The sequence below is a fragment of the Protopterus annectens genome, chromosome 3.part1 (assembly GCF_019279795.1).
Source record: "Protopterus annectens isolate FY-2018-M chromosome 3.part1, PAN1.0, whole genome shotgun sequence".
Classification (NCBI taxonomy): Eukaryota; Metazoa; Chordata; order Ceratodontiformes; family Protopteridae; genus Protopterus; species Protopterus annectens.
In genome coordinates this window covers 290,463,707-290,478,422 of record NC_056732.1, presented here as the reverse complement: position 1 = coordinate 290,478,422, position 14,716 = coordinate 290,463,707, and the positions used below count along the sequence as shown (strand labels likewise).

The window sequence follows — 14,716 nt, the reverse complement described above, 5'->3', positions numbered from 1 at the left end:
AAGGATGGATCCTTGGGGAACCCCTATAGAGACAGGTAGTTGGAGAGATATGTCATTCTGCCATACAACGGATTGTTGGCGGTCAGACAGGTAACTCTGAAACCAGTTGGTGACTGATTGTGAGAAGGATAGGTTATTGAGGACAGAGATAAGTTGTTTGTGTGGGACCATGTCAAATGCTTTAGATAGGTCTAGGAAAGTAGCAGAGGAGAGATAGCCATTGTTTTTATGCTGAAGGATAGTGTTAGTAAAGGAGAGTAAGGCAGTGGTGGTGCTATGGTTTGGTCAGAAACCATGCTGAGTACTGGAAAGGAGGTTGTTAGTAAGGAGGTAGTCTGAGACCTGAGAGTGTATGCATCTCTCTAGTATTTTGGAGAGTGGAGAGAGAATAGCTATGGGGCGGTAATTGGTTAGTTCTGCAGAGGGTCTGCCTTTGTGGAGGGGAATTATATGTGAGACTTTCCACAATGTGGGAACGTAACTTTCTGACAGAGATCGGTTAATCAAGATGGATACTGGGTAAGCCAGAGCATCAGCTGCGATTTGTAGGTATTCACTTGGGAGGTTGTCTGCTACTAATTTGGTGGGTTTAAGTTTAGTTAAGAGTTTTTTTATGCTGGAGGTAGGTACAGGAGAAAAAGAGAAGGCAGTGGGGAGATTACTAGTTGAAGGTGTGGGTTGGGGGGGAGGGGGGGTTGTGTTGTTTAGCTAGTGATAGTATGGTTTGGGTGAAGTGTGTGTTGAATGAGGTAGCAATATTTTCTGAGGAGTGAGGGATGTTAGGAGGAGGGGTACTGACTTTACCTGGGTGGAGCATGGAGTTTATGGAGGACCAGAATTGTTTGGGGCTGTGTTGTGAGAAGTCTAGGGCAGACTGGTAGTATTGGAATTTGTCCTGTTTTATTAGCTTTTTGACTCTATTGCGTAGTTCTAGGAATTTCTGTCTAGCTGCGGGGGTTTTGGTTTTGCGCCAATGCTCCCAGGCTTTATCCCTGTTTTTCATTTCTGACTTAGTGGTTTTCTGTAGCCATGGGGAGGGTTGTGCTTTGGTTCTGGAAAATCTTATGGGGGCATGGTAATTAAGGATGTTCAGGAAGGCAGTATTAAAAAAATTCAACTGCGTCATCTAGACTGAGGTACTTTAGAGCATGCCAGTTACATTCTTTGAGGGATGAGATGAATGTGAGTGGGTTAAAGTTGATTTTTTTATGTATTTGACGATAGATGACAGGTTTAGCTTGGTACAGGTATTTTTTGAGTAGGAATGTTGGGGAGTGATCACTGAGGCTATCTGATAAGCAGCCTGTTATATATGACTGGGGGTTCTTACTGACTAGTATCCAATCCAGGGTAGTGTGCTTGCTGGAGTTTTTATTTATCTTTGTTGGTGACTGGACTAGTTGGGTGAAGCCATGAAGGTGTACATGATGGGTTGGATTGTTGCCAGAACAGGATTGCCAGTCAATATTGAAATCACCTAAGATGATAGTTTCTTGGGGGAGATGGTGGGTAGACCAGCTGAGGAGGTTTTCTAGTGGAGGGATGTTTTGGCCAGGTGGGAAGTAGCATCCAATTATGTTGATGGTTTTGTTTTGGTTAATTTTGAGGTTGGTATATATTATTTCTTCATTTCCTATTTGTGGAGCTGATGATTTTAAGATCTGGATGTTTAGATGCTGTTTAAATATTATAGCTACACCACCTCCTTTTTTGTTTAGCCGGTCTACTCTTAGTATACTCTTAGTATACTACTACTCTTAGTTATACACATAACCATTCAAATAACTATTTGTACTTCATGTCTGACTTTAGTGGAAATTTATTAATTATCAGCCTCCACAAAAATATTCACAATGTTCATCATATTGATCACTGCTGCAGCAGCCTTAGCTAAATGTGTTATATTGTCTCAAGGATCTATGCTAATGCAAAACCTGTTATCCAATTAACTTTTAAAGTTTGTAAGAGCAATATTTAAAAATTGTCCCTATTTTTGGGCCTTTGCCCCCATTAATAATGGCTTTGTCCAGATTTCTTGCTGTAAAAGGTTGATCTGCATGTTGGAAATAAACCTTCCAGTTGAAAGAAAATGCTTGAGTAATAATACTTTACTGTTCAGGAAAGTTATTTTATAGCTAGAAGTGTGTGTGTTTTAACAGAATGTCATGACACTATATTGTACTTTTAAACAAGAAAGAAATTTTCCTGTCAGTTTAAAAGTTATTTAAAGTAATTTTTTTTCTGTGATGAAATTGTGTTTATTTTACTTTTTGAGGCTGACGAGTATTTTAAAGTGTTTTTTTTTACTGTTGCTTTTGTGAGTGGAAAAAAAACTGACTTTTAAAAGACTTCATTTTTACCAACTTATGCTGCTTGTTTCTCCCAGGAAAGAGACAACATTTTCGGCTTCACCGTGGAATAAATTAGCGATCCCACAGTCAGTCCTTCTTCAAGGCACAAAAAGAAAAAGTTAAGCAGACAAGCTTTGCCAGCACAATGGGCTAGCAATTTGCCTCAGCTCCAGATGGGCGACTCTGCTATAGCCATTAGTTGTTCCTCAGACCACTCATCTTTTACCCAGGATTTTTTTGTGCAGCACCTACAGCTACTATGGACCAGGGGTTAGCACGTCCTCTACAGCTACTGGGGTCCCCTCTGTGGGTAAAGGAGAGACACTTTTACTGATCCTGGAAGACAGGACAGGGAAGACGTCCCTATTTTTTTAGAATATTATGCCCATCCATGAGGACGTTGTTGCCATAAATAACATAATTAGCCCCATTTTTCCCATCAAAAAGAAACAGAAAGCTAAACATGTATCTACTCCTCCTCAAATTTCCTTAGACAGGAGTAGTTTTCTGATGAAAGCAGTCAGTTAATAATGTGAATCTCTAAGATTTTTCGGCCTCATTTTTCCAAATTCTCTAAGGGATTCTTTAACTTCTCATCCAATTTTGGCAAAAAAACAAAAAACAAAAAAAACAAAACAAAACAATAACAAAAAAAAACTGCAAGTAAATAGCAATTTAAGAAGAAATGGCTGGGGACTTCCAAAAAAGAATGCAAGACCCATCAAAACCAAGGACAGTCCAGCAACTCAGAATAACTATTCAAGGGACCTTGTCCCCCCTGCCATTCTGACACCCTCTTTCCTTTCCAGAAAGTCTGAATCACCACTTTTCTCTTTGGCAATGGATAGTTTCAGAAAAATGGGTTCTGAATATCATTCATCAAGGTAACAGATGGCAGTGGGAGGAAATTCCTCCTTTCTAATTCCTCACCCACTTAACCAGACTCATTTCCACCTATACTTCATCATCACACTGTCTTCCTTCCTAGGCGGGGAAAGGTTTTTACTGCCAAAAAAGAAAATGCTTGGAGACCATTTATGTGTATCCTTCTCTTCAAAACCTGTTTGTGATGGTGCCCAAGTTCCAAATTATGTCAATTCATAATCTGTTTCCTTTTCTTTCTTATTCAGGTTTCCTGGTAACAACAGATTTCATTCATCCAGACAGCAGGCATTCTTAACATTTTGTATGTCTTGATCACATTATCAGTTCTCTGCCTTACCCTTTGGACTATCTACTGCTCCATCCCTGTTCCAAAGCAGTCAGTCACCTCAGATGATTTAGATTTTGCTTGGAGAGTAGTTTTGGGAAGGATAAAAGTGCAAGGTGTATTTGACACCAAGGACAGCTGCAGGCACATAAATATAAAAGAGATGGTTGCCCAGATCATGGGACTTTAATCTCTGAATCATCTTTTGTTCCCAGAACCTCTTCAAGTGGTTACAGACAATACCACAGTTGTGTGGTATATCAGGAAGCAAGAGGGAACCAGGTTGTACCCCCATGTTACCTTGTGATATAACTTCACAGCACAATCTCACTCTGCAGGCATCCTGCATTGCATCAGAGCAAAGCTGTGTTGCAGACAAGCTGAGCAGGACAAGAGCAGATCCTCACTAATGGAAAATAGATTGGGGGGTTCCAAGATTTGATCCATCTGTGGGGAGATCATCAAGAAGTCCACTTTGCCTACACTCCAGACAATCAGCTGGCAAGAGTCCGCTTCATGACTCCTTGCAGGAAGGCTGAGAAGACAGATGCCTTTTCTTTTCCTTGGACAGGAATGTTCCTGCACACTTTTCCACCATTTCCACTAAAATCCAGGATCCTGCTGAAGATGCAGAAGGAATCCCCCCAGGAACATTGTGGTAATTCCCTTCTTGCCCAGGCAACAGTGGCTCTCCCTTTTTTTTAAAAAAAAAAAGGCCAGGGGCAATTACCACAAGCTTACCCACAGATTGGATCTACTCAAACAAGAACAGGGGTGTTTGATACAGCCCAGCTTCAGCTGACTGCTTAGATGATAGGGTATTAATTCCCATTAAGCACTTGTTTACTGAGGACATGCAGTAGGCACTAATGGAGGCAAGAAAGGATGCTACTAGAAAAAGTATATTAGCAAATAGAAAACGTTTTCTCATTTGTGCTAACAAAATAACCAGCAGCCATTCAGGGCTACTTGTTCTCTGGTTTTACAATATTTGTACGAGTTACTGCCCTGTAGCCTTTCTTAATCCTCCATCAAGATTCATGTATTGGTCATTTCAGTATGCCTGCCCATGGATACCTTCTCTTTCAATGCATTCTTATATCAAAATGTTTTTGAAAGAGTTATTTGCATAAGGGGCCTCCAAGAAAACTGGTGGTCCCTCTTTGAGATTGCTCCATTTGAACCAGATAACCTGAATGACTTGAAGGTCTTAACATGGAAAGTTTTACTGATTGGTCTGACCTGTGCAGGGAGAGTATGTGAGTTGCAAGCTCTTCTGGTGAGTGAAGCCCATTTAATCTGCATAGAGACAAGGTTTCTTTGAGAACTATTCCTTCTTTTACAGTTAAAGTGCTATCTGAGTTTACTTTAAGCCAAGCTATCCAGCTCCCTATTTTCTTCCATGAACCCTTCTCATTCCACCTCCCAAATGTTGTAAGCTAAGGGAGCCTCCCCACATAGCTAAGGTTACTGCAGCAGTGATCAACATGATGAACATAGTACAGTTGTGTGAGTAAACTTACCGTACAGCAGATGTTTGAATGATTACTGCTGCAGTATCCACTCCCTCCTTCCATCCCAGTTGTGTTTTGGTGTGCTGTTTATGCCAGGGTGTGAATAAGTATTTTTTTGTGGTACCTAGCATTATCCTTTCAGGGTTCAATCTCCTTCTCCCAAACCCTCCCTCACTCCTCTTGCTAGAACTGCCATTGCCCACTCTCATCTTCTATCCACTCTCCTTTAAGCCTCCCCCGTACTCACAGCCTGTGCATTACTGAAATTAACAAACTATCCCACTGCTACAACCATATAGCTAGATTTGCCATTGGTTCAGCCTATAGGACTCACCATTGTCACAATCTAAATCTCCTAGAGTGGCTTGAACTTCCTTCCCTACTATAGTTTACCTAGCTCACAATAGCTCATAAAGCTGTACACCACCCTGATAATATGCCAGCACTCAAAAATATTGTCAACCCATATAGTAATCAGAGTAAACTCCGCTCATCCAATAGACTATTTATCCAAACAATCAAATCCAACAATTCAGCTGGCGAAACCTTATTTGCCAATTCGACTGGTAAAATCTGGAATCACATGCCAGCCAACCTCACTTTTGAACCTTCACATACACTATTCAAAGAATATCTCAGAAAACATTTTAAATCACACTGGCTATGCCCGTGCTCTAAACCTGACTAGCATCATCTCTCTGTCTCAAAGACTCTAACTCAGTTGGATATTGCATGCTAAGTGTCTTAATGAAGAATTACATAATTCCATCTTGTATCTATTGTGCTACCATGTATAGTGTAAATAACTGATATAAAATTTGCTTATACATTGTGTCTCATGTATTCTACAAACTGTCTGTCTGTTATAACGTATTGTATATATTAAAGTATTTGTGTACAGCTTTTCTCCCCGGGCCTCTGCTGAAAATGGACATGTATCCAGTCAGACTATCCTGGTCAACAAATGTAAAATAAATAAATAATACATTTTAGTTAGCTCAGCTTGAGATGACTTGACGGTTTAGGCACATGGAAAATGATCAGAGGCTTTGAAAGCTGGACTGCTATTATATCATTGGCAGGATATAGCCCATATAATTAAGGCCACTGCAGCGATCAATCAAGCATTTACCATTATGGTGAGTTTACTTACACAACTGTACTGTCCTTAAAGTGTTTTGACACACTAGCAGGACTTACCATTTGCTCCCCCCAAAAAAAGCACTGGATTTATTAAATCCAGACCCCGCTATCATTTGCATTGCATATGATACCTCTCTTTTTGGGATTTAATCTAGAATCCAAAACTGCATGAAAAACAACTTCTAATAGATCCCCTTCAAGCTTTCCTGGAAACATTAATACTCTGCCTTAATAGCCAAGTTTTACCAATCATTACCAGATATGCTAAGTATATCTTGCTCTGAAAAGATAAATCATGTCATTTTCATGCAGAAATTAAATCCTTTACATCTTGTATTAAATCATTCCATTATTTTAGTATACTGTGTCTGTAATGTAATGGATAACACTGCAGCATCATGTCTAGTAAAACATTTACTGCCTACTTTCTTTATTTCTCTGAATCCTTTATATTATATCAGACCGCATTAATCTGGACATTGACATTCTCTTAACCCCATCAATGCAGCTTTGTCAAAGGAACGTCCTGCCTCTTTAACCTCATTAATTTTTCTCAAAAGGTAACTGAAGCAGTGGACAATGGCTGTGCAGTGCATACATCATATCTAGACCTGGCCATGGCATTTGATAGTATTCCCCATGCAGACGTTAGTGACAGACATGTAAATTGAAATACAAATGCTTATACTGTGTGGTGGTTCGCTAGCTGATTGACAGAACCCATGGGGTTAGAGTGTCATGTGCTTCTCCTGAATACAAAAATGTTACTAGTGCTTTATCACAGGGCTCAGTTTTGGGCACTATCCTACCAGTGATTTATCACAGGGCTCAGTTTTGGGCCTTCTCCTATTTGGCAAATAATTCTTAGACCTTCAGACCAGCACTCATGGGTTATGGTTAATTAAGTATGCAGATGAATATAAACTGTGTGTTGTTATTCAATTTTCAAGTGCCTCACAACATGCCTCAAACCTTGTTAACAATTGGTGCAAGGACAAGGGTCTCAAATTAAATGTGTGTGTGTGTGTCTGTATGTATATATATATATATATATATATATATATATATATATATATATATATATATATATATATATATATATATATATATATATATATATATGGGTTCACTTTATAATCTCGAAATTCTGAAATACCGAATTTCAGAATATCGAGATCATAAAGCCGAAACACCACAATACCGAATGCCCATAATCGTGAAATTCAAAATCCCGACACTTACATACACACACTCACATACACACAACTGCCCCCCACGCAAAAACAAAACTAACCTAAACTAGAAACAAGCAGGGGGGCGAAGCCCCCCTGCACCTCCCACACCCCCCCCTACTTATATATTCTAACTCCGAGACTGCACAATCACACACACACACACACACACACACACACACACACACACATTTCACAGCCCCTTGCACACACATATCACAACAAAAACACTCATTAACATACACTACAGCACATAACCTACACACTCATACAAACTTACCTACACTTACATCGTACATACACACATACACCGCAACACCAGAAGCTCCGAACTTCGGCATTTTGAATTTCGGGCCTCTGGTGTTTTGCGATTCCAAGCATTCGGTATTCTAATCTCGGTATTCTGAAATTCGGTATTTCAGAATATCAAGATTATGAAGTGAACCCATATAAATATATATATATATATATATATATATATATATATATATATATAGAGAGAGAGAGAGAGAGATACACACATACACACACACACACACACACACACACACACACACACACACACACACACACACACACACATATATATATATATATATATATATATATATATATATATATATATATATATATATATATATATATATAGGTATATATAAAAAACATATAGTTTATTTTGTTAAACAATATAGCTGCACTTACCATGCAGGTGATGCATCCCCTGCAATTAGACACTATTGTAACTGATCTAGGCACACTTGTTAATGTTTTATTATAATTTGACCATCATGTCTCCATGGTAGTTTGAAAAATGTTTTATCTAACTCACCTAATTTCCAAAGGAATCCCTGTGAAGATAGGTGAAGGCTGCCAGCCTAGCTAGATAGCATTTTGTAGATAATTCTGTCATTTGTAAATATTAATGTAAGCCACAGGCTTGTTCTCTTAAATGTGAAAAGACAATACTGGATGTTGAATTGAAAAAAAAATGTAACAACAGTGCACTCAGCTGTAAGAAAGCTGATAAGTCAAGAATGTCATGACTGTCTTTGATCTCACGGCTTAGAGCCGAGATATCTGGATGAAGGAATTATGGCTATTGTTTTGAGACCATAGTGAATTGCTAGAATTTACATGTATAATTTCTTTTATTACTCTGGCTTCCTGACCAGCTGCAGAATCAAAAAGGTTTCTTCTTAGCTTCTGTTAGCCTGGGAAACAGAAAGAAATGATGTAATCTGAAATGAATCAGTGGTACTGTGTTATCAATTTAAGGACAGAGAGACTAAGGGCATTGGGCATTTGTCTTCAGAATATCCAACATCACCAACACTGTCTTGCTCTATATATAAGTTTATTTTAGAACTGTGTTTTATCTTAGATATAGCTAGGACCTAGGAAGATTAGATTAGGTTTTTTTCTGTATTATTGTCAGAACTTTTCTACTGTATTATTTTAAGTATTTCTCTATGATCTCTGAACTCATGTAATCTGATGAAGTTGCCGTATTAACGACAACGAAAAGCGCTTCATTAAAATAGTTTTTTCTTACTTCGCAATTCTGTTGGGACCTTTGTTTTTGGATCTCTGAACTCTTGACTAGCACTGTGTAGTAAGAAGCATTGTCTTGTGATTTTACTATTTATTATTAAATATTTTTAAACCTTTCAACTGTGGCTGTTTTGCGTAGAGATAATTTAAGCTCTAGAGTACATTGCATGTATATAGTGATACTGGCCAAGCTACTATAATAAGCCTTGACTGTTCAGTTGCACTTACCATTTGGATAATAATATTGCACAGTATAATTGGACACCCTTTCATAAAGGCCTTTTGGTAGCAGATAAATATTAGTGGGTGGTGGCAAGTGGTACTACTGTATAGTCTGGGTAAAAGGGGCACAGCTGGAGAACCTGTACCAGCCTTCCGCAGGAGTGTCTGTGTGGTTGCATATAACTCTTATCTCAAAGTGTGTGTGTGCATCAGAACTTGGGCAGGGGCATAAAGCACTGGTTGGACGGAGAGGGTGCTGGAGGTTTTAGCTTGCCCACTGGGCTGAGATCCAGCAACAGTAAAGTTACCCTAGCTCATACCCATCGTCTCTCTACCTTGCTGTATGCTTCTTCTGTCCTAATTAATCTAAACAAGAGTGATTTAAACAAGCTATCAGTATGCTACAACAAAATAGCAAAATTTGCCACAAACTCCTCCTACCGCACCCACCAATGTCAAGCCCTTAAACAGCTTCCCCTGTCTTGAACTCCCTAACACCTTGGCTCTAAACCAACTTCTTCTAGCTCACCAAATACTGTACCAACCTGACAAAACTCCAGCTGTACAAGATCTGATCATCATCTACTCCAGTAACCGAGAACTTAGATCCACTAACACGGCACTAATTGCAATCTCCAAAAGCCATTACAGCTCTGGTGACTCCCTGTATTCTAGTAACATTGCCAAGACTTGGAACTCTCCTTTCCTCTACCCGCTATCCAACCTCCTCTTTAAAACTCCTATAGATGCACTATATATTATCACACGTTACTTACCAACTCACTGCTGCCTACTCCCCACTGCCCCATCTATACCCACTAACTCTTCCCTAGAGTAAGCCGAAAAGCTTTCCCTTAAAATGTCAATGCACCTCATATGAACTTGTCTATATTCTCCTCCTTTTTTAGTTTTTCCTTTCTTGACTTATCTTCAGTGCATCTTCAAGATTATCTCTACTAAACATACTGTATTAACAACAACCAGATGTTACTACCTACTATACTTTTAATTGTATGTCTAAACCACTATACTTATGTAAATATTTTATGCAATCAGATGTTATTGTCTGCTATATTTTTATAACTGAATATGTAAATATCTTATGTATAGTATGTTAGCATTTGTTCTGGAGCTTCTCTCCCTGGGTCTCCACTGAAAATGGACAGCTCTATCCAGTCGAACCTTCCCGGTAAACAAATGTAAAATAAATAAATAAAAATAAAACTATAGCTGTGCCAGTGGGGAGTCTTACTGGGGACCTGGATAGAAAGGGAGAAACTAGCCCCAGACTAACCGTGATCTCCATGTGCTCTTAAGGGAAATTGTACTTTACTGTGTGTGTAATTATTATCCTTTCCCTATATGGACGCCCCTCACTGGTGTTAGTGGTAAGGATTGAGGCTCCTTGATTGCTAGGCCAGTGCACTGGCATCGCATATTAATTGTTTGGCAGTGGTGGGATATCCACACCACATATTAATTGGTTGGCAAGCACTAATTGGCTTGTAGTGGTATGGATAGTGAATTCCTGTAGTATGTGTACAGTGATCTCTGAAGATGTTTTGTACTCTAAATCAGCCACACAGTGAATACTCAGAGTTCAGATCACAATTGTTTTATTTCTTTTGTTAGCTTAGTTAGTCAGGGAGAGCAGGCAGCATGTCATCAGAGGAATACGGAAAGCTGACAACATGTCAGCTGGCTGAGATATGCCAAGCTAATGGACTGGTGCATGAAAACGTGACTAAGGCAGACATGATTGCAGCTTTAGTCACAGCTGCATCAGAAAACAGCAACCAGGAGGATGATCAGACTGGCAGTGGAGATATACCACCATCAGAGAATGGACAGCTCAACCTTTCTGCAGAGGACTTAAAAATCCATCTGGAGGTAAAGGCACTTGGGTTGGAGGCCAGGCAGTTGGAAGTAGAAGTAGCTGAGAAACTGAGGCATCTAGAGAGTGAGAACAATGAGAAACTGCGACGTTTGCAGGTTGAGGAGAATGAGAAACTAATGTGCCTAGAAGCTGAGGAAAAGGAGCAGCAGAGGCAGCATGAAAAGGAGATGCTGACTCTTTGCCAGAGTCATGGAGTTAATGAGAAAGGGAGTAACCAGAACCCAGTATCACAAAAGGTCAGTAAATTTCTTCCACAATTTAAAGAGGGGGATAATTTTGATAGTTTCATTCATATGTTTGAGAGGCTATGTAAACAATATGATGTTGACCAAAGGCTCTGGTACGGCTCCTGACCCCTTATTCAATGGTAAAGCTGTAACTGTGTTGTCTAAAATTTCTGATCAGGAGTGTTTTGATTATACTACTGTTAAGAGCTGCTTGTTAGAATTTTTTAAGCTAACACCTGAAACGTATAGGAAAAAGTTTTGTGAGCATTGATGCAAAGTAGATGAAAGTGTGTGTGAATATGTTGCTGAACTGAGCACTTATTTTCATAGCTAGGTGAGTGGTTGTCAGGTCACCACTTTTGAAGGACTAGCAGACATTTTGGTGAAGGAACAAGCCCCTAGCACTTTGCCTGAGGACATGGGGATCTGGTTAGCTGATAGCCAATGTGCTACTTCAGATGAGTTGGTGAAGAAGGGAGACCTATACCTAGGAAGTAGGGCATCCAAGCACAGGAAAGAGATCCCCAGTACTGTTCATGGGTCTAAAGGAACCCATGCTGGGGAGCACAGACTGCCCCAACAGAATCTACCAGTAGCAGGGGAAGCCACTAGTCCAGGTACACATCCAGGATCTAGGGTTAAATGTTTTGAATGCAACCAGTGGGGGCCATGTGGCATACAGATGTCCACAGAGGCAAGGTGGGGAACAAAAGGTGAGGAAGCCAGTAAGTGGGGAAGACAAAATGCCGCTAGTAGGTTATCTTAAGACAACAGGGATACCGAACTACCATCCTGCAGATTTCCTGATAGGGAAGTATTTGGATGAGACAGTACCATGTGCTGATGCAGTTACACGCAGTCAGGCTTCGCAACAAGCATGTGAGTCTGGTAGCCTGGGGGAGACCCAGATAGACTGCATACTTGCACCCAGGACTGGTGAGGTGGTTACTTCAGGGAGGAAGCTAGGATGTAACATTGAGACTGAAGGTGAGCCACGGCTGCTTGTGGGTACTGATGTTCCCTTGGACAGAGTGACTGCAAAGGTAGAGGTGAGTAGTAGTACCCAGGCTGACAGTGAGGCACCACTGTCAGAGGATGCCAGACTTCCTGTGGAAGGGGAGCTGGGAAGGGTTACAAAGAGAGAGTTGAGACAGTCTCAGCTCTCAGACCCTACATTGCAAGACCTGAGACAGGTAGCTAGTGAGCCACCTGATTCTCAAGGGAAGAGGGAATCTGTATACTGGGACAAAGGGTTACTGTATAGAGAGTGGACCCCTGAGGGAGGGCTAGAAGTCAGAGGGTACAGCAGTTGGTAGTGCCTAGAACATACCGTCTGGAACTTCTAGCCATAGCCCATGATATTCCCTTTGCAGGTCATATGGGCATAAAACGCACAAAGAGATGTATTATGCAGAACTTCTATTAGCCTGGAATTTCCAGAGATGTAACAGGGTACTGCAGGACCTGTGAGCAGTGCCAAAAGGAAGGCAAGGCAGGAGACAAGGTGACAGCTTTGATGCCTTTGCCTGTGACTGAGAAGCCATTTCAGAGGGTAGCTATGGATATTGTGGGGCCTCTGAGTACCCCAAGTTCCACCAGGAAAAACTATATCTTAGTGGTGGTAGATTATGCTATAAGATACCCTGAGGCAGTGGCGTTGTCCTCCACTGAGGCAGAAAAGCTGGCAAATGCTTTGTTAGAGATTTTCAGCAGGGTAGATTTCCCAAAAGAAATACTGACTGGCAGAGGTGCCAATTTCATGTCAGACCTGCTGGCTTGTCTGTGAAGTACTGTGAGGTGAAGCACCTGAGGACCACCCCTACCATCCCTAGACTAATGGTCTTGTTGAGAGGTTAAACTCTACACTCAAGTCCATGTTATGGGCATTTGCACACCAGTTTAAGAGGGAGTGGGACAAATATGTGTCCCATCTGTTGTTTGCTTACAGAAATGTTCCCCAGGAATCCTCAGCTTTTTCACCCTTTGAGTTGCTGTATGGGCATAGGGTGAGGGGACCTCTAGATTTGATTCATGATGAGTGGGAAGGTGAGTGTGAATCTCTCAAGGAGTCTGTTGTGGTATATGTCCTAAACCTCAGGGCAAGGTTCAGGGAACTCATAGGCTTGGCCCAGGAGAACCTGGCAGAAGCCAGACCTCCCAACCGTTCTGAATTACTCGGTATTTACCGAGTTTTGGGGTCCAAATGAAGGGGTGCCATGATTCCCGAGTGGCACCCCTTCATTTCTGATTTTTTTTTTATTTTCACACTGTCGGAGCTGACATCATCTCCATCAGGCTACCAGCCAGTCGGAATTGAGCTCAAGGAGCTCACATCATCATTTCTGGCTGGCTGAATTGAATTGCAAGCTGGCAGGAATGGGGAACAGCAGAGGAACTTGTGTGCAGGCCAGGAAGCTGAAATGGCAGAGTTTGCAAGCAGTGGAATGGGAACTATTCAGGGCAGAGTTTGCAAGCAGAGCAGGGATTAATGACAGGAAGCAACGACAGAGGAATGGGAAGGGAACTACTCAGGGTAAGCTTGGTGTGTTTTGAAGCTGGAACCACTCGTTATTCAGGATAAGGTGTGTGTGTGTGTAAATGCCCCCATATAATACATTTGGTGGCTAGAGGTATTCAGGCTCAAGCCCTGTACCTTTGGTACAGGGTAAAAAGAGCCTACTATCCCTAGCCACCACCATTTCTGAGTGAGTTGAGAGCTATGATGAGAAGTGAGAACATTTTTTTTCTGCTAAGAGTTGAAAGTTATGCTCTGAGCTTTGTCTAGATTTTTTTTGTACTAAGAGTTGAGAGAGCTATGATGAGAAGTAAGAACATTTTTTTGTGCTAAGAGTTTAGAGCTATGATGAGAAGTGAGAACACAATTTGTATTCCCCCATTATTGTTTTTGTGCTAACAGTTCAGAGATATGGTGAGTGAGAAGTGAGAACTGAATTTGTATTCCCCCATTATTGGCTTTGTTGTTTGTCCATGTTTGTTGTGTTGAGGTTAAGAGCTATGTTGAGAAGTGAGAAATGAATTCACTAAATGATGGCTATTAAGTTTCAGTCTTCCTGTTTTTCAGGCAGCTGCTGATTTGGCATAATGGTATGTTGTTCTGACTGTAGTGCATAGGGTCCTGGGTTCAAAACTTGCCAGTGAAATGCATGATTGTAACACATTTTATTCTAGCAACTTTACAAAATTATACAAGCAATGTTTAAAATGTGTCCCTGGTTTTGACCTTTTGTCCCCCTCCCCCCAAAAAAATGAAATTGAAAATAACTGCGAGATGCTGTGCAAGATGCCTATGGCTTACACTACTGTCATTCTATTTATAGTGTGGGTGTGGAAGCAGACTTTTATGATGGA

General features: G+C 40.7%; 1 protein-coding gene across 1 annotated transcript in view; it reads right to left on the bottom strand.

The window, feature by feature from the left end:
* SCIN (scinderin) overlaps positions 1 to 14,716 on the bottom strand; it is a 1,026,348-nt gene that overhangs the window by 64,001 nt on the left and 947,631 nt on the right. The window lies entirely within an intron of this gene.